This window comes from Pelophylax lessonae (genome assembly GCF_965119305.1).
Source record: "Pelophylax lessonae genome assembly, chromosome: 2".
Classification (NCBI taxonomy): Eukaryota; Metazoa; Chordata; class Amphibia; order Anura; family Ranidae; genus Pelophylax; species Pelophylax lessonae.
This window is the reverse complement of record NC_138769.1, coordinates 556,234,380-556,254,217: the sequence shown is the minus strand read 5'-3', so window position 1 is coordinate 556,254,217 and position 19,838 is coordinate 556,234,380. Positions and strand designations below refer to the sequence as shown.

Below are 19,838 nucleotides of genomic sequence, written 5' to 3'. Positions count from 1 at the left end.
GTCATTCCCTGCTAAACAGCTTCTGGAAATGCCCAGAAGCTGTGCAGGGATGACGCGCCTGCCCCGGAAGTGACGAGCAGGGCCGGTGCAGGGCATTCTGGGACTCCGAAGTCACCGAAGAGGACACCAAAGAGGATGCTCTGGCTTCAACTGCCCACACCTGAGATGGCAGTGCTGGACAAGACATTTTCAAGGTAAGTATTTCTTCTAAAAGGTAAGTGAAACAGGGGACAGTTCAGAGGCTATTGTTGCTTAAATGCACTAGCCCTGACTGTCCTGGGGGTATTTTTATCTAAATTTTTTTTTGCAGGCTGGAACTCTGCTTTAAGCTGACCATACACAGAACAAATTTCCTAATGAACTGGCTGAAATTCGAGCCATGGGTGACCCAATTGGCACCCTCTTTCCTGACATCCATCAAAATGAAAATAGAAGAAGCCGGCTAGAAAACTGTCAGCCGGCTGTAAGATGCCAATAGTTACCTCCAGAGATTCATCCATCCCTGCTGTTTAGCTTGAATGGAGGTATCTACTGTATTAGAAATCTTCTGTTTAGCTGTTATGGTGGCCATAAATGCTTCAAATTAATGATTTTTTTTCCGGTCGATATCTGTCTCCATAGGAATTTTTGATATTTAGACGACAACCCATTTGGCTGATATGACACAAAAGGGTAAATAGATTTTGAGCAATAGTTAAAGTGGTTTTAAAGGCTGAAGTTTTTTTTTTACCTTTTTTACCTATGCATGAAGGTAAAAAAACATTCAATGTGCAACTTCCCTCTCAGCCCCCCCCTTCCCCCTTATACTCACCTGACCCCTATCCTGATCCAGCGACGTGCATGAGAGCAGAAACTCTCCTGGGTCCCTGCTTCCTCATTGGCTGAGAAAAGAAGTGGGAGCCATTGGCTCCCGCTGCTGTCAATCACACCCAGTCAGAATGGAGTGAGGTGGAGGGCGGGGCCTAGACACGCTGTGTGTGTACGCACAAGTGCCCCCAGAGCAAACAGCTTGCTATGGGGGCATTTAGCAGGGGGGAGATGACATGTTGGAAACAGAGGTGTGATCAATAATGTATAATTAAGGGCTCTTTCACACGGGCGGTCCGATCAGATCCGCCTGTCAGTTTTAATCTACTTCCTTGTGTGTGGCATATCAAATGTGTTTTCAACTATAGAACAAGTTTTCATATCAAAAGAGATCCATCAAAAAAGGAATTGAATGAAGCTTGTATGTTCACCATTAAACGGATGTACATGTGTCACTTTGCTTGATACCCATTAATTGGCTTTACATCCCACATTTGTGAAGAATCATGTACTGTATGTGCAACCCGATCTAATGTTGTAACACTCAATAAAACCTTACTGAAGAAAAAAATAAAAAAAATGAAATGAGAATCTATTAAAGTAGAGGTAAAAGCAAAATATTTTTTTCCATTTGGATAAAGTAAAGGAGGGTTTATTTGTTGCCATCTGTGTCCCATTTGGGAGATTTGTGTTCACTAATTGTCCCATAGCCAAAACAGGAAGTGAGGGGAAATCCAACCAAAGTAACCAAAACGAATGTCCATATTGGAAGATTACCCTTTTATTCCTGTTCTTTTATTCCATCAAGACACAACAAAGAAGGATGTGCTGTATATTCCTAAACAGAGTAAAAATCTCATAGATGTAAACAGGCACCATGGCAAAAGATGGGATTCCTCTTGTTTTACAACATATGAAAATTCGCCGAGATGTGAAAGGGGACATAAAGATGAGATCATTCTGTGCCAGCGCTACCGCCTACACATTCCTGATGTTTACATGTTGGCAGTGGTGGCGGAGAGGGGTTCATTTAACTTCATCAGTCTCAGTCCTGGTGAAACCTTCTGCTTTATGGTCCAATGCCTGTGAGGTCCCTGGCATCTACTCTCCAGCTTCTTCCGGGTGCCAGTCTTTGGCCATATTGATTGGCTGATGCAGGATGATGTCACTCCCACACATGCGTAGTAGTGGAGTCATCCCAGAACACAGGATCTGTGCATGAATGTAAACTGAGCAGCACATGCGCAGCTCAGTGTACATTCTAAGGAAGACTGTGAGCAGCCAGGTATGTTAACCACTTCTGGACCGGAAGATTTCCCCCCTTAATGACCAGGCCATTTTTTGCGATTTGGCGGACAATTGCACGGTCGTGCGATGCTGTACCTAAACAAAATGGACGTCCCTTTTTCCCTACAAATAGAGATTTCTTTTGGTGGTATTTGATCACCTGTGCGATTTTTATTTTTTGCGCTATACACAAAAAAATAGCGACAATTCTGAAAAAAAAAAACTATATTTTTTACATCCTGCTATATAACAATCACAAAAAAAAGGAAAACCAAATTTTTTCATCCTATTAGCCCTATTTGTATTTTTCTACATATATTTGGTAAATAAAATCACAATAAGCGTATTTAGATTGGTTTGCGCAAAAGTTATCGCGTCTACAAACTAGGGGAAAGATTTATGTAATTTTTATTTTTTTACTAGTAATGGCGGCGATCTGCGATTTTTAGCGGGACTGCGACATTGCGGCGGACAGATTGGACCCCTAACTGACATTTTTTACACTTTTGGGGGGACCAGTGACATTACTACAGTAACCAGTGCTAAAAATATGCACTGTTACTATAATAATGACACTGGCAGGGAAGGGGTTAACACAGTGGTGATCAAAGGGTTAAATGTGAGCCTAGGGGAGTGTTTTCGAACTGTATGGGGGAAAGACTTGTGAAATGACCACAGAGACCAGTAATCCTATAAAGAAGGATAACAGGCGCTCTGTGATCATTTTAGAGAGAACAACGGTCTGCTGCGTTTACAACAGCTGACCGTTGCTCTCTTTCAGTGGGGAGCGATCGCAGGTGCCCAGCGGCAATCACGGCCGCCGGCCCCATGGATCAGCATCCTCGCTGCCTAGTGGGGCTCGCCCCCAGCACTGCTCCTTACCCATACGCTCCGTAGCCATACGTCGATTTGTGCAGCCGAGCCAGCCTGCCGCAGTATATCTTGTGGTCGGCAAGTGATTAATCTAATTGTAGAAGAGACATTGTATGTCTATTCTGCAATAAAGTTTATTTATTTTAGACTTTAATTCCACTTTTAGACCTCATGCACACTGGGCTTAAAAACCGCCACTTTTTACAGGCGTTTCAATTGTTTTTCTTTTTTCCACTCTGTAAATGCTCCTGTATGTCAGCCTATGTGGCCATGCACACATAGGTGTTTACAGACGGATTAGAAGAGGAACGCTAGATGTGTTAATGCATTCTAAAGGCCAGAATAAATTAATATTCTAGCCAATAGAATGCATAAATGCACGCAGCTTTTACTGCAGTTTTTAAGCAGCCATTTTGCTGCGAGAAGAAAAGGTGTTCAGAGGAGCTGAGCAAATGCTCAGTGTGCATGAGGCCTAACTGGGTCTTTACCTCCAGGGAAGGGTGGGAAGGACTGCCTAATCATGTTACCACTGTGATTAACTGTCAAATGTTTTCAGTCTTGTTTTTTGCTGCAATCGTACCGCGATTTGTAGCTCGACAATCGAGGCAAAATGGCCCTACGTTTGGGGTGCCATTAAGAAATTATGGCATTGCAAAAGCATTCCAGGTTTTGCCGCGATTCTGCAATCGCAAGCAAAATCGTGGCAATTCTACCCAAGATCTGGATTGATCAGGTGTGAACAGAGCCTTACAGTAAAGGAAGCTTCTTCTGTTTAATCTGCAACTACCATGGTCCTGCACATGTGATCAGTTATGACACCAGCCATTTGATGGTTTGAAGGTTTGGATGAGGACACAAGCAAATGTGACAGTTTGCGATCCAAGAATGTAACTGTTTTTTTAAACCGTTAAATCAATGGGTTTAGCTCTGCTTTATGATTTACTGCTGTTCAGGGGCTCTGGGCTTCAGCAAAATGGCGGCCACCAGCAAGAAGAAACAGGAGCAATGCTGGAGGCAATTTACAGCACACGCTCATTTTGGTGGTGTCCTGTCAGAATATCGCTACTCATCAGCAAATGTACAGAAGTGACGTTCACAGCAAAAAAAATGCTTACTGTGGATGCGCCATGCATTCCAAGGTGGCCGCAATGCGTTCCAACGCGTTTCCTAATGTGAAAGAACACGAAGGCATCGGCGGACATCTTACACCCAGCCAAGTCTTCAATTTCACCCTTTTTTTTAGCAGTAAACTCACCTTATATCCTGAAATACAAGATTCATTTTTCATTATTAAAGTATTATTACTATTATAGTAAATACAGCGACAAGCATGCAGGCAGAAGGTGGTGAGGGCCATCTTGGTACACCCCGCACTGCTCCCTGCAAAACTGATTATATAGTGAAATATTTCACTCGGTCGTAGTGAAATAGTCCATTTTAGTATATAAGGTGAGTTTACTGCTAAAATAAATGTGAAATTGAAGACTTGGCTGGGTGTAAGAAGATGTCCGCCGCTGCCTTCGTGTTCTGTCCGATTAGGAAACCTATTGGAACACATAGCGGCCATGTTGGAATGCATAGAGCATGCGCAGTAAGCAATTTTCTTCGCAACATCACTTCTGTTGCATTTTCTGATGGGTAGCGGTATTCTGATAGAACACTGGCAGAAATATTAATGTGGAATGTATGTTCCTTGCTAAAGAACATTATTTTTTATCAAGTTCTTATGGTTAAAGATTCACTTTAAAGCGGAGTTCCACCCATTTTTTATTGTTGCAACATATGGTAAAAGCATTTCGAATGCTTTTACAAATGGCAACTTTTTTTTTTTGCAAGTAAATACCTTTTTTTTTCTTTTTTTCGGCAGCACTGCTGGCTGCAGCCGCCTAGGCGATTACGTCACTAAGCTATTCGCAATAGCTCCTGGGATAGCAGCGTCATGTATCCCAGGAGTCCTTGTAAATCGCCTAGTGAGGAAATCTCGCATTATTTCCAGACCGTTGCTATGGCAATGTGTCAGGAGGGAGGAGCGCCACGGGGTGGCAATACTGCGTAGGCGCGAGATCGGGAGGTGCATGCTGGGAGGCCAGTTGCACCGAATCCCAGAAATAGATACAAGAGAGCTTCACATGCCAACAGTGGACATGGACCCTGCCAGCTTTTGAGATCCAGGAAGTTTTACTTTATTTAAACATCTATTTAAAGAACTACACAATAGGTACTATCTAAATGTTGCGAATAAAGTGGACCAAGTTAAAGCGGAGTATTAAAGAAAAAAAATTGACTCGGGGGAATGGAACTCCGCTTTAACAATCAGATTATCGTAAGATCGCTTTGAAAGTGGTATTTTTCGTATGATTTTCTGATCGTGTGTGTGGGCCTTTTGGTGGAGTCATCCTCTTTATTTGTCCTGTTTACCAATATCACAAGTGAAAGTGAACAATATCCTACAATTTGGATTGGCATTGGGACAGGATTAGAGGGGAAATCTTCCAATTGGGGACACTAGTGCTAGGGACCAGAGCCAGTGTTGTAAAATTTTGTCGGACCCGTGAAAAAAATCGGACCTCGTCACTTCCGGTGACAGAGCATCACAAAACAGCTGATGGGAGTCGTCCGTGCGCATGCGCAGAAGACATTTTTCGAGGTTTGGCAAAATTATAACAGAGAGCGGACAGCTGACTGAGAGGAGGCGGGGCTGAGGTGCGACGGAGGACACCGCCGCGTCATCGAGACATTACAGGGACGGAGGCACATATGCAGAGCTGACTAGAGGAGGCGGGATGGAGGTGCGGCCGTGTAATATATGCAGGGCTTAAGCGACTCCTTCTGTTTTATTATCTTTAGTAATTATCGTATTATTTATCCTTAGGATTTCATTACATTTAGTATTTCTTATTTTGTATTATAGAAATACTAAATGTTATGAAATCCTAAGGATAAATAATACGATAATTACTAAAGATAATAAAACAGAAGGAGTCGCTAAAGTCCTGCATTTATTACACGGCCGCACCTCCGTCCCGCCTCCTCTATTCAGCTCTGCGGATGACGCGGCGGTGTCTTCCGTCCCACCTCAGCCCCGCCTCCTCTCAGTCAACTGCCCGCTATGTGTTATAATTTTACCAAACCAAGATAATGTCTTGTGCGCATGCGCACTTGAGACTCCCATTAGCTGTTTCATAACGTAGGGCCACCGGAAGTGACGAGGTCCGATTTTTTTCATGGGTCAGAGAAAATTTTAGAACACCGGGACGAAGTCACCTAGAGCCCAGGGCGTACATGCCAAATTGCGCCCCCCCCCCCCCCTGTAAAAAATAAATAAATAAAAATAAATTAGCAGTATATGTCACCAAAAACACCCCCCCCCCCAAAAAAGAAATTGAACACTAATCTAAATGCTCACCACCTAAGCATAAATTCCCGCTCCTCCCAGTTCAAATCTGCCCCCTGCTGAAATCCCACCTCCCAGCACAAATCTTTGTCCCCTCACCAGCTCAAATCCTCTCCCCATATGCTCCCAGCACAAATCCCCCCCTCCCAAAAAAACTATTTTCCCCTCCTAGCACATGTCCTCAACCTCTTAAATGTCCCCTCCAAGCCCAAATCCTCTCCCCCACCCCCAGCACAAGTCCCCTCCCCCACTCCCAGCACAAATCCCCCTAAAAGATATTTCCCCTCTACTGTTTTAATTTTATAGCACAACCCCCCGCCCCCAAATTCCCCCTCCTAACACAAATCCCCCCAAATCCCCACTCCTAGCACACCTCCCAAAATTTGCCCTCCTAGAACAATTCATACTCCCCCAAATTCTCCTTCTCAACACAAATCCCCCCCCCCGTATTTTTGTGGTGCCCCCCTACCTCACATAATACCACGGTGCCCAGGGCAGCCATCCCTCCTTCCCACCCCTGCCAGTGACACACAAGGATTCCCTCACTTTGGAAGGCTTTCTTTTCACTTCCTGTTTGGCTATGGGGCAGGAAGTGAAGGGAAATCTCCCCAATGGGACACAGATGACAAATAAAAACCCGATAGGGATTATAACCCTCCCTTACTCTATCCAAAATGAGAAGAAAAAAATAAGTTTTGCCTTTAGACCACTTTGAAATGTGCGGTAGATGGTCAGTGAGAGGATAAAGGAGGGTTTACAGTGTAAAATACGATCCATTTGGAGGGTGCAGGCCATTTTAGTCATCTATAAGACAGGGGGCAGTGTGAGGGGTCATAGAGGACAATACAGGGGTATGCAGGCCATTTTAGTCAGGATAGGACAGGGGACAGTGTGGAGGGTCATAGAGGACAATACAGGGGTATGTACAGCCTGTGTGAGAGAATTGTGCTCACACACTGGGAAGAGTTCATTGCTCCCATCCAGGACAAGTGAAAGTTAGCGGTCAGAGAGACAATAGACTGTAGAGAGAGAAGGAGTCGGCCTGTATATATCGGTGTTGTTATTGTTATCCCCCCTCCTGCCCCTCCTCCTCAGTCCCGGAGGACACTTCTCCTCCCCCTTCTGCTTCCCACGTGCTAGCTCCCCTCTGGGCTCTGGCACGGAGACGGTTAATGTGACGGCGGAAGCATCCTGTGCGGAGCCGCGTCACTTGAGTGTCACATCCCGAGCGGTCGCGCGTATCCCTCCTCCTCCACCTCCGCCGCCGCTACGGCTCTAAAGAAAGACCCCGGGCGAGCAAAGAGCCTTACGGAATCCTCGTCCCGGATACACCGACACAGGCCCCGCCCTCGTCGCCGCCTCCCCCCGCTTCCGGAGCCGTCCTGTTCCTCTGTGTGAGTGCCGGGGAGGGGGGGGAAAGGATCCTGAGGCCTGAGCGTTTCCCATCGGCCAGAGCCCGGCTCGTCGGGACTATTTTTCCTCCGGGCCAGAGCGGAGGGGGGAGGAAGATGGCGCCCGAGTGCTGAGAGAAGGGACGGAGCGGCCTGCTAGCCTGGGAAGGGGGAAGAAGAAGAAGGACAGGAAGCGGCGACATTGGAGACGGACGGAGGAGTGGGCCGGCTGAGCCGGGGCATGGAGTGAATCGGGCCGCGGGAGGCCGGAGCTGCACACCGGGTGCCGGGAAGAGACGAGAGAAGGAGGGCCCGAGCTGCGTGTGCTGACCGGGGGAGATGGGGCTGTGCCTGGCCCGGCCGCTGTAGAGGTGAGAGAGGCGGGCTGGGGTGGGACGGGAAAGATGGTGGATGTGATGGCCGGAGAGAGTGTGTGCCCGGTGGGTGCGGTGTGTCCCGCCTTTGTGTGTCCCCCCCCAACCCCATATTATGGGGGAACTTTAATTCCTGCTAATGTAATTATGGGCCCTTTACACTTCTCTAGGGGCCCAGCTCACCTATGCCCTCTAAAATGGGGCACCTGTGCCAACCGTAGGATCTGCCGCTGAAACGCGTACTGACCGGGCTAGAGCGCACCTACCCATCACCTCATTGGACAGTCAAATTATTATTATTATTATTCAGGATCTATATAGTGCCAGCACCGTACAGAAAACGGCTTCATGATGACACTGCGCCATTGCTAAAAACGCGTACTGACCGAGCTAGAGCGCACCTACCCATCACCTCATTGGACAGTCTCCTTATAGTTTTATTATTATTCAGGATCTATATAGCGCCAGCACCATACAGAAAACGGCTTCATGACAACACTGCGCCATTGCTAAAAACACGTACTGACTGCGCTAGAGCGCACCTACCCATCACCTCATTGGACAGTCCCCTTATAGTATTATTATTATTTTTATTCAGAGTCTATATAGCAACAGCACCGTACAGAAAACGGCTTCATGACAACACTGCGCCATTGCTAAAAACGTGTACTGACCGCGCTAGAGCACACCTACCCATCACCTGATTGGACAGTCAAATTATTATTATTATTCAGAGTCTATATAGTGCCAGCACCGTACAGAAAACGGCTTCATGACAACACTGCGCCATTGCTAAAAACGCGTACTGACCGAGCTAGAGCGCACCTACCCATCACCTCATTGGACAGTCAAATTATTATTATTATTATTATTCAGGATCTATATAGTGCCAGCACCGTACAGAAAACGGCTTCATGACGACACTGCGCCATTGCTAAAAACGCGTACTGACCGAGCTAGAGCGCACCTACCCATCACCTCATTGGACAGTCAAATTATTATTATTATTATTATTCAGGATCTATATAGTGCCAGCACCGTACAGAAAACGGCTTCATGACGACACTGCGCCATTGCTAAAAACGCGTACTGACCGAGCTAGAGCGCACCTACCCATCACCTCATTGGACAGTCTCCTTATAGTTTTATTATTATTATTCAGGATCTATATAGTGCCAGCACCGTACAGAAAACGGCTTCATGACAACACTGCGCCATTGCTAAAAACGTGTACTGACTGCGCTAGAGCGCACCTACCCATCACCTCATTGGACAGTCTCCTTATTGTATTATTATTATTTTTATTCAGAGTCTATATAGCAACAGCACCGTACAGAAAACGGCTTCATGACAACACTGCGCCATTGCTAAAAACGTGTACTGACCGCGCTAGAGCGCACCTACCCATCACCTCATTGGACAGTCTCCTTATTGTATTATTATTATTTTTATTCAGAGTCTATATAGCAACAGCACCGTACAGAAAACGGCTTCATGACAACACTGCGCCATTGCTAAAAACGTGTACTGACCGCGCTAGAGCACACCTACCCATCACCTTATTGGACAGTCTCCTTATTGTATTATTATTATTATTATTCAGAGTCTATATAGTGCCAGCACCATACAGAAAATGGCTTCATGACAACACTGCGCCATTGCTAAAAACGCGTACTGACTGCGCTAGAGCGCACCTACCCATCACCTCATTGGACAGTCCCCTTATAGTATTATTATTATTCAGGATCTATATAGCGCCAGCACCATACAGAAAACGGCTTCATGACAACACTGCGCCATTGCTAAAAACGCGTACTGACCATGCTAAAAATGCGTACTGACCGGGCTAGAGCGTACCTACCCATCACCTCATTGGACAGTCTCCTTATAGTATTATTCAGAGTCTATATATCGCCAGCACCGTACAGAAAACGACTTCATGACGACACTGCACCATTGCTAAAAATGCGTACTGACCGGGCTAGAGCGCACCTACCCATCACCTCATTGGACAGTCCCCTTATAGTAGTATTATTATTATTATTATTATTATTATTCAGAGTCTATATAGCAACAGCACTGTACAGAAAACGGCTTCATGACAACACTGCACCATTGCTAAAAACGCGTACTGACCGTGCTAGAGCGCACCTACCCATCACCTCATTGGACAGTCCCCTTATAGTATTATTATTCAGAGTCTATATAGCGCCAGCACCGTACAGAAAATGGCTTCATGACAACACTGCGCCATTGCTAAAAACGCGTACTGACAGGGCTAGAGCGCACCTACCCATCACCTGATTGGACAGTCTCCTTATAGTATTATTATTCAGGATCTATATAGCGCCAGCACCGTACAGAAAATGGCTTCATAACACTGCGCCATTGCTAAAAACGCGTACTGACCATGCTAGAGCATACCTACCCATCACCTGATTGAACAGTCTCTTCAGGGCTGCTGTTAGAAATCGCGGGGCCCTGTACAGACTACCTGGCAGGGCCCCCCAAGAAAATATTAAAGATATATTTAGCTAAAATTACAACAAAATCACTATTATCAGACACAAATATAACATAACTCGCATAATTCCTGCTAAATCTAAAAAAAAAACTATGTTAAATAAAAAAGATGAGATGAGAAAAATATACAGGCTGGGCAGTTGGAGCTCAGTGATCAGAGAGACAGAGAGAGAGAGAAACAAAGTTACAATTTACAAATAAACTCCTGAGCAGAGATAAGTGCTGGGAGGGGGGCCCGCACAAGGGAGGGGGATTAGTGAGGGACGACTGTCTCTTTCTCAACAGATAAAAGCTGATAGCAGGGAGAGGGACAGATCAGATTCAGGTGCTGGAGGAAGATTTCTATAATTGTTGTCCATCACTAATCCCCCCCCTCTCTGTGTGGGCCCTCCTGTGTGCTCGGGCCCCCTACAAGAGGGCTGGTGGTCCCCCCCTATCAGCGGCCCTGAGTCTCTTTATAGTATTATTATTATTCAGGATCTATATAGTGCCAGCACCGTATAGAAAACGGCTTCATGACAACACTGCGCCATTGCTAAAAACGCGTACTGACCATGCTAGAGCGTACCTACCCATCACCTCATTGGACAGTCTCCTTATAGTATTATTCAGAGTCTATATATCGCCAGCACCGTACAGAAAACGACTTCATGACAACACTGCGCCATTGCTAAAAACACGTACTGACCATGCTAAAAATGCGATAAAAATGCGTACTGACCGGGCTAGAGCGCACCTACCCATCACCTGATTGGACAGTCTCCTTATAGTATTATTCAGGATCTATATAGCGCCAGCACCGTACAGAAAACGACTTCATGACAACACTGCGCCATTGCTAAAAACACGTACTGACCATGCTAAAAATGCGATAAAAATGCGTACTGACCGGGCTAGAGCGCACCTACCCATCACCTGATTGGACAGTCTCCTTATTGTATTATTCAGAATCTATTATATAGTGCCAGCACCGTACAGAAAACGGCTTCATGACGACACTGCACCATTGCAAAAAATGAGCTAAAAATGCGTAGTGACCGTGCTAGAGCGCACCTACCCATCACCTGATTGAACAGTCTCTTTATAGTATTATTATTATTATTCAGGATCTATATAGCGCCAGCACCGTACAGAAAACGGCTTCATGACAACACTGCGCCATTGCTAAAAATGCGCTAAAACGCGTAGGCACAGCGTTTCCAGTGCATTTTCCACCAGAGAAAAAAGGACATGCACCAAAAACGCAACTATGATGCATTTTCCTATTTTAAAAAAGGGAGGTCTGCCTTTTTTTATTTTTGGCCCAAAAATGTAGCATGCAGGACTTTTAAAAACACAATTGACTGGTTCGAAGAGTTCTATAGGATTTAATGGTCGTGCATTCTTCTTCCACTACGGCAAAAACAAAAAAACAACTGATCAGTGTGAAAGGGGCCGTTGGACGCCTTTCCTCCCTACAGGGAAAAAATGTCTGTAAGCGGAGTTCCACCTGAAAGTGAAAGCTCCACTTATCTGCTTCCCCAAACCCACGTTTGGCACCTTTCGGGGCAGAGCGGATACCTGTCAAACAGGTACCCGCTCCCACCTCCATGTAAGTTCGCTGTGGCGTCCTACGTCATTTACGGCTCCTCCTTCCCTCCGCTGCCTTCTGGGAGATGCCCACAGGTCCCAGAAGACAATAGGACCATTAAAGAGGAAGTAAACCCTGCACAAAAAAAATTTGAAAAAAAAAAACCTGTAAGACAAAGGCTTAATGAGCATACTGCATCGCATACTAGTTCATGATGAAATACCTTAGAACGAAGTTCCCGCAGTGCCGCCCGCACAGCAACTTTACGGCCGACATGTTCAACAGTCCTGGTTCGCTGCGGGAACCGCTGTTCACGGCCCAGGGCTCTGAAAGAACGGCAAGTTATAACTTAGTCACTTCCGGTTTCCCTTTGTAAGGATGCTGGCGCCTGCACCCAAAGCTGATAGACGGATCAGCTAGGGGTGCCGACATCGCGGGATACCAGGACAGGTACGTGTCCTTTATATTAGGTCAGCAGCTACAATATTTGTAGCTGCTGACTTATTGTTTCTTTAATACAGGCTGGAACTCTGCTTTAAACACTGTAAGCCTGGGTTCACACTACTGCAATGTCGGACATTGCATGTGATTCTCTACATGTTGCTGTGCAGATCACATGCGATGTCTGTACAATGGTATGGCTGAACTCGCATTGGATTCTAACAAAAAAGGTGCAGGAACCTTTTTTTTTTTTTCCCCTGAACTGGAATCGGATCACATGGGTGTTCACCCCCAGATGCGATCTGCGAACTGATCTGGGGGTGTCATTAACTTTGTATTGACACCCGCAGCGGTTCGTAGAGGGCAGTGTGACCTGCCTGCGGGGCAGATGCGATGCGGGCACTAGAATTGAGATGGTTCCTGCATTGCATATGTGTGAACCCAGGCTAAGACTCTTTTCACACGGACACCTCCATGAAGCGGGATCCGGTTGCTCAGCGGCGGTTTTCGCCACTGAGCAGGTGGATGACAGATCCATATCCGCTCGTCTATGCATGCGATGCTCTCATCTTTGGGGCAATTAGATGGGAACGCACCGCCTGTCTGCTTCCATCCGATGCCAGATGGATGGGGAATAGGCCCTCCTTTCCATCTGTTTTCGGCGGACGTGATCAGATTGGATGGAGACGGGTGTCGGGGGACATGATTGGATAGAGGCGGGTGTCAGGGGACATGTTCCCTGACATCTGAGGCTCAATAGAAGCGACTGGAGTGTCCGATCAGGTCCACCTGAAAAACGGATAGGCAGACCTGATCCCCTGTGGGGGGTGGAAGGGGGGTAAACATCTGGCTCAGATCGCCACGGTGCATCTGATCAGAAGTGGGAGCGGGTACCTGTCAAAACCATGTACTGTACCTGCTCCCCCCACCCTTTCCCCCTTTAAAAAAAAAGTGCAAATGTGGCAATGGGGGGATGCAAACAAGCAGAACTTCCCCATTTGAGCATTTTTTTTTCCTGCTTCTAGAAGCAAATAATGTTTTAGGGAATGATTTGCCGGCAGAGAAAAACACTGAAAAGCTCCATAACTGCTAAAAACTGGTACAAAAAAATGTTATTAGTCTTCACACCGGTGCAATTTATTATGCAATTTGACAGTTCAAAATTGCATGACAATTCGCACCACCGTTGCAACTCAGAAAAAGGTTCCTGCATGACTCTTTGCGTTTCATTGCAGCTTGCATGGACTTCTGTTAAATTACATTGCAAGAAGCAATGAAATCGGAGGTGCAAATCCCATTGATCTGCGGCTTTGCAATCACTGTAAAGCAGCGCATTTTCAAAGCCATGCTGGGGTGAACCAGGGCTCATAAGTGCTTTTCGGCATTTTTTTAGCTTGTTGGGTGCACGGAGCCTGCGTTTTTTCACAAGCATTTATGCACATGAGCTCCTTTGATGTTAATGCATTCTATTTAACTGAATATGAATTTAATTCTGGCGATTTACAATTATTAATATAATACAGGATTTGTATAGTGCCAACAGTTTGTGCAGCACTTTATAATCTAAAGGGTGACCATACAGTTACAATACCATAAAATACAAGCGGGTTAAACTGGTTGTAAAGGCTGAAGGCTTTTTCCTTTCATGCATTCTATGTATGAAAATAAAATATCTTCTGTGTGCTGCTCCCCCCACAGCCCCCCTTATACTTGCCTGAGCCCTTTCTGGATCCAGTGATGTGCACAGGAGCTTCAGCTGTCCTGGCTGAGACAGCAGGGGGAGCCATTGGGAGGCGGATCTGAGCCACTGCTTCATCTTATGGGTGCATAGAACAGGGCTTGAGAGTGCGCACTCGCCAGCAATCGGCTTGCCTTTGGAGGGGCACTGGTCAAAGGAGGAGCCAGGAGCGCAGGCGGGGGACCTGAGAAGAAGATTGGTGCTGCTCTGTGCAAAACCACTGCACAGAGCCAGGTAAGTATGACATGTTTGTTTAAAAAAACAAAACAAAAAAAAAACCTTTTAGAGCAGGTTCACATACAAACGACCCAACCTCGGAGCGGCATGCACGGACTTCATATCATTGAAGTCAATGCAGGTCGCTCCAGGTCGCCCCAAAGTAGTAGAGGACCGTTTTTCTAAGTCGGAGCGACTTGTTTCGCTCCTATTAGAACAGGTCCTGTACTACACAATGGCAGGCGACTTGTCAGGCGACCAGGTCGCCCCAGTGTGAACGGGGTCTTAATACCTTTTTGAGAGGGCCCTGCTCAGAAGAGCTTACAATAATGTTCGAATGCATTAACACACACAAATGCACATATTTATATGCCTTTTTTTTTTTCTGCCCAAATGCTCCTCCCCTGAACGTGCACCTTTTGTGTTTTTTGTCTGTCTCTAATCACCTATGTTTGCATAGACACATAGGCTAACATGGAAGGACATATAGAGGTAGAAATATAAAAAAAAATGGTAAAAACTGCATTTTTTTTTTTTAATTTAGAGCCACACACTGTTCGATGACTGGCATTTTACAGCACTGGATGAACACGGGTCACCACTAGGACACACAGACAACAATTGTTCTATGTGTCATATTTACAGTGCAATACAGTCCTGAGTTGGGCTGCAGTGAACTGCGATACAATGCAGACATGTCGTGTTTTATTGCAGCACACAGGACAGGAGCCCATGTCACTGTACAGCACCACAATGCATCAAGCTGATATACATGGACATGAATGAATTGTCACTTTGTACATATTCAAGTAGAGTTTAAAAAAATAGAGCTGTTTGATGCGTTGAATCACACAACACTTCACCTCCACCGCTAGCTCACTGCAGCCGGAAAGGACAGCTGCCGCACACTGAACCACTGTGGTTTAGTATGCGCCAGCTGTCCGGGGCAGTGTGAAGGGGCCCTTACAGTACGATTTTATATAAGAGGGTTAGGGGGGGCCCTGCTACTGAGAGCTTACAATCTAAATGAGGAGGCAACAATCTCCTTTTAGGTTGATCATACACTATAAAATGTGATTGTACTATCTCCTATACGGTGATCACACCATATACAATCTCCGTTAGATCTACTGCTACCGTGATCTGTCTAGTACAAGGGCCTGCCAGGTTTAATACTAATGGAATGGATGGTTTAGTTTTATCCTTTGTCCTAAAACCAATTTTGTAATAGTATATTTTCTAGTAACGCAAAAGGAGAGTTCTACCTACAGTCTGATTTGTATTGCGCATGGCCAGCGTCATTTGTATGGTGAGCCTTAGATCTACCAACAAGTATGTAGTGAAAGGTCCTGTCTGATTGGACAGTTTAGCAGGGTCCTGGAATTGCATATGTTTGGTAAGTTGGTTGTATGGTGAGCTTTTGATGGATATTAAAAGGGTTGGGTCCATTAATATGGAATCCAGGAGCCAGCAGGACCCCCCTTTTTTTTATTTTTTAAACCATCAAGCTCCATCAACAAATGGAACCTCAAAATTTAGGTGTCAGCTATTTTTTCTTTAATCTATTTCCATTGCCTTAATCCATACATGTAACAGGAGCGCCTTAACACCGAGCTACCACACATGCATGTCCATGGGGGTCTGAGGTTGTGTGCTGAGAGCACGCACCCAATAAACTGAACGTGTGTGGTTACTCTCCGGAGCCCGACTCCCTGTCCCAGTCACATGATTGGGACACCAACTCTGATTTTAAGATCACAGTGGGCAGTGGTAAATGGTTAATGAGCGTTGGGTACCTGGCTCCTGGGATTTGTCCAGCCCACAGTAATAATGCTGAAAAGTCTGCTTTTGTAAAAGAAAAGCAAAACTTGAGAACAAAAATAGCATAACCTTTCCTTAAAGAGGTTGTAAATCTCAGAAACATGTAAAAAAGCAAACACATAATGAGCTAGTATGCATCGCATACTAGCTCATTATGAAATACTTACCTTAGAATGAAGCCCTGCAGTGCCGCCCGCTCACCTCTCTCACGGGTGACATGTTCAGTCGCCCTTCTTTCGGGTTTGCGGCATCTGGCCATCTGATTGGCGGGAGCCAACGTTTACAGCACAGGGCTTTGAAGGAACGGCATGAGTGGTCGTTCCTTCAGGACGCATGCAGCCAGTGATGTCACTGGCTGCATGCAAAGGAAACATCTCCTAAACAGTGCATGTTTAGGAGATATTTACAGTACCTATAGGTAAGCCTTATCATAGGCAGAGGAGGGTTTACTTCCTCTTTAAATGCTATTGTACAGACTAAACAAAAATGAGGTGAACATTTTCGTCCGAGAAAGTATCGTAGGATTTTCTAATGGTGTGTACAGAGAAAAGCCTAGGAGTTGTCCTCTACCTGGAGAAGTGTGAACGAGGCCTTCACTTTGGGATGTATTCAAATGTACCAGATGTTGTGTGATTTTCAAGCACAGCTTTATCTTTTGAGAGCATGTCCCTGATTTGAGTATTGATAAATCTTCTGTGTTACGTTTTAGTTTTTAGCATCTGTACTGATTTTCAGAGCCGGTTCACATAGGCGCGACCCGACTTGCCGGGGCGACCTGTGAAGTCGCTGTGCGCAGCTCGCGCCGCGACCTCGGAGCGGCCGGCACGGACTTCATATTCATATCATTGAATGCAATGCAGGTCGCTCCAGGTCGCCCCAAAGAAGCTCAGGACCCTTTTTTTAAGTCGGAGCGACTTGTGTCGCTCCTATTAGAACAGGTCCTGTGCTACTCTATGGCAGGCGACCCACGGCGACCAGGTTGCCTGACAAGTCGCCCCAGTGTGAACGGGGTCTAAGCGATTGTTTTTTAAATATTTAAAATTTTCAGTAGCTATGCATTTTGAAAAGTCCTACATTTCACACATTAGATTTCAGGAGTGCATGTGGCTGCCTTGTCCCACAGAAGCTAGAGCCCTATGTGAACGTATGGAGTGGTGGATATACACATTCTTTGTGTTTTCATTTTCTTTTTATTTTACAGTAATGCTTTTTTTGTTTTCTTTCCAAAGAACATTACTGTAAATGGGCCCTGCACAGTCTGTCTTTTTGCTGGTGATGGATGCTCAACGTTTCCTATAAATCAGTTTTTGGTAAAATCTTTGCATTCAGAGATTGACTTGTCCTGGGTACATGTATATATGTGTAGCAGCTGATTTTGTTGTTTCTGTATGTAACATGAACCCAGGTTTTTGCAAGTCTTCCCTATATCATTCTCTATTCCTTTTTGCCATGCTGACTTTATCTCCACTATCCTAGTCCCAATTATCAGTAGTGTTGTTTTTTTTTTTTTTTTCTTGTTTTGCAGCACTTGTATATGTACACATGGTTTATGTATGCAATGGTGTGCAGGATGGCAGAGTAGTGCTACTTGTGCTATTAACTATTTTTTAAGTATATGTCCCACTGAGAATATTTGTAGCCTTTGTACATTTTGCTTCTAAAAATAGCTTCCCTTTGGTAGAATTTTGTACAGAAGCATGTGTTCATATTATCCAAATTTGTTCATGATAAAGTGATTTCTACCTGTGCTGCATGTTGCTGATAGTGTAAGTATTTTTCAGTGTACATCATGGGTACACTTGTTAATGTAAGCTTACCTGTATACCTTAATAATGTTCATTCAGTATATAACAGGTTCCTAACCAGTGGTGTGTGTGTGTATCCTAAAGGGTAAGAGGGTAATTTTTACAGTTTCAGGGTAACCTAAGTATATTATATTCTTAAAGCAAATGAAAATTCATATATAGAGGGGACCAGAGGAAGTATTTTTAGTTATCTATAAAAAACATCTGATTTTGAGCTATTTATTGTGTTTACAATTGAATACTTGAAATGCCTACAGCCCTTTTAAGAACTGCAAACTTAAAACCGTAGGAAACCCCAGCAGAAGAAAAAAAAAAAGTTGGCCCCTGGGAAATTTAAAGAGAAGCTCCAGCCCCCCCCCCCCCAAAAAAAAAGAAAAAACAAATACTGTAGCTGCTAACTTTTAATATTAGGGCACTTACCTGTCCAGGAATCCAGTGGTGTCCTCACCTGCCTCCCGGGTGCTAGTGCTGCCATCTTGACTAAGGGAAACTAATGTAAAGCCTTGCAGCTTCACGGGCGGTTTCCTACTGTGCATGCGCAAAGAGTGGATGGGCCAGCTTCCGGGGGAAGGAGGGGGTAAACGGAAGTGGGAACCTGACAAGACCAGGTACCCGCTCGACACCCCCCAAATGGGTCAGTGGGGGGAGGGGGGCAGACGAGCAGAGATTCCCCTTCTGGGTGGAGCTCCGCTTTAAGTCCGAATATGATTTCTGAATTACATTATGATACTTACCCGAAAACTACGCAGCATGCTGGCAGGCCTATTTTCACCCGGTCTTCCTTCTGGGTTTGCAGTCTTCAGCCGTGTGAATAGTCGAGACACGATGGCACCCCTATGAGTCAAGGTTGCGGCTTGGAGTTCTGAATGGACGACACAGTCCATTCCGAGTCCAGTGAGCATGTGCTGGTGACATCACTAGCCGCTTCTAAAGTGAATATCTCCTAAACGGTGCATGTTTAAGAGATATATTTACTGTACCTATAGGTAAATCTTATTATGGGCTTAAATGCCAAAAAACAGTGCAGCGCCAGATCTCTGCAATAATCGGTGAAATAGTGCAAAGCAAACAATCATATATGATGTAAGTGAAACCTAAAAGTTAAGCGCATTTTAAATAGTCCATAGATAATAGAAATAGAATCAGACTTGATCCATCTGCATCCACCTTTAGTGCTCATAAACCAAATCCAGTGCTCAGTATTCCTCCGCCACCCATGCAATAAAGCCTCTCACCTTACATTCCGACCCCTGTCTCTCACCAGTGGGTCCGAATGAGCAGTACCCTCCTGGGATTAATAACAATCTGATGGAGATCAAGATGGCTGGATACTCATAGGCAGATGCATCAAGGGATCGCTCTGTCCGGATATAAAGAAAGCACTTAAGCAGTGTGAGCTGTACAGGCATTCAAAACAGTGTCTTTCGTGGCCGTGATGTGAGGTATTGACTTCCTTGGTTGGGGTGGAGCCAAGCTGTCCCTATTCTGATTAAAAAGGCTAGCCGTACTCAGTGCCCACTCCTATTGGTCTCAAACCCTGCCCATCCACACACCTCCATAGGCATCAACCCTGGGCTGCTGTGCGAGAAGGAAATCCC

At 45.4% G+C, this 19,838-nt stretch overlaps 1 protein-coding gene across 2 annotated transcripts in view; it reads left to right on the top strand.

The window, feature by feature from the left end:
* The first annotated feature begins 7,566 nt into the window (after positions 1 to 7,566).
* The window catches only part of KMT2D (lysine methyltransferase 2D), a 340,114-nt gene continuing 327,842 nt past the window's right edge, over positions 7,567 to 19,838 (top strand). For both annotated transcript variants that reach the window (XM_082246163.1, XM_082246162.1), the window contains exon 1: positions 7,567 to 8,123. The gene's annotated coding sequence lies outside the window, so the exon portion shown is untranslated. The remainder of the gene's footprint in view (positions 8,124 to 19,838) is intronic.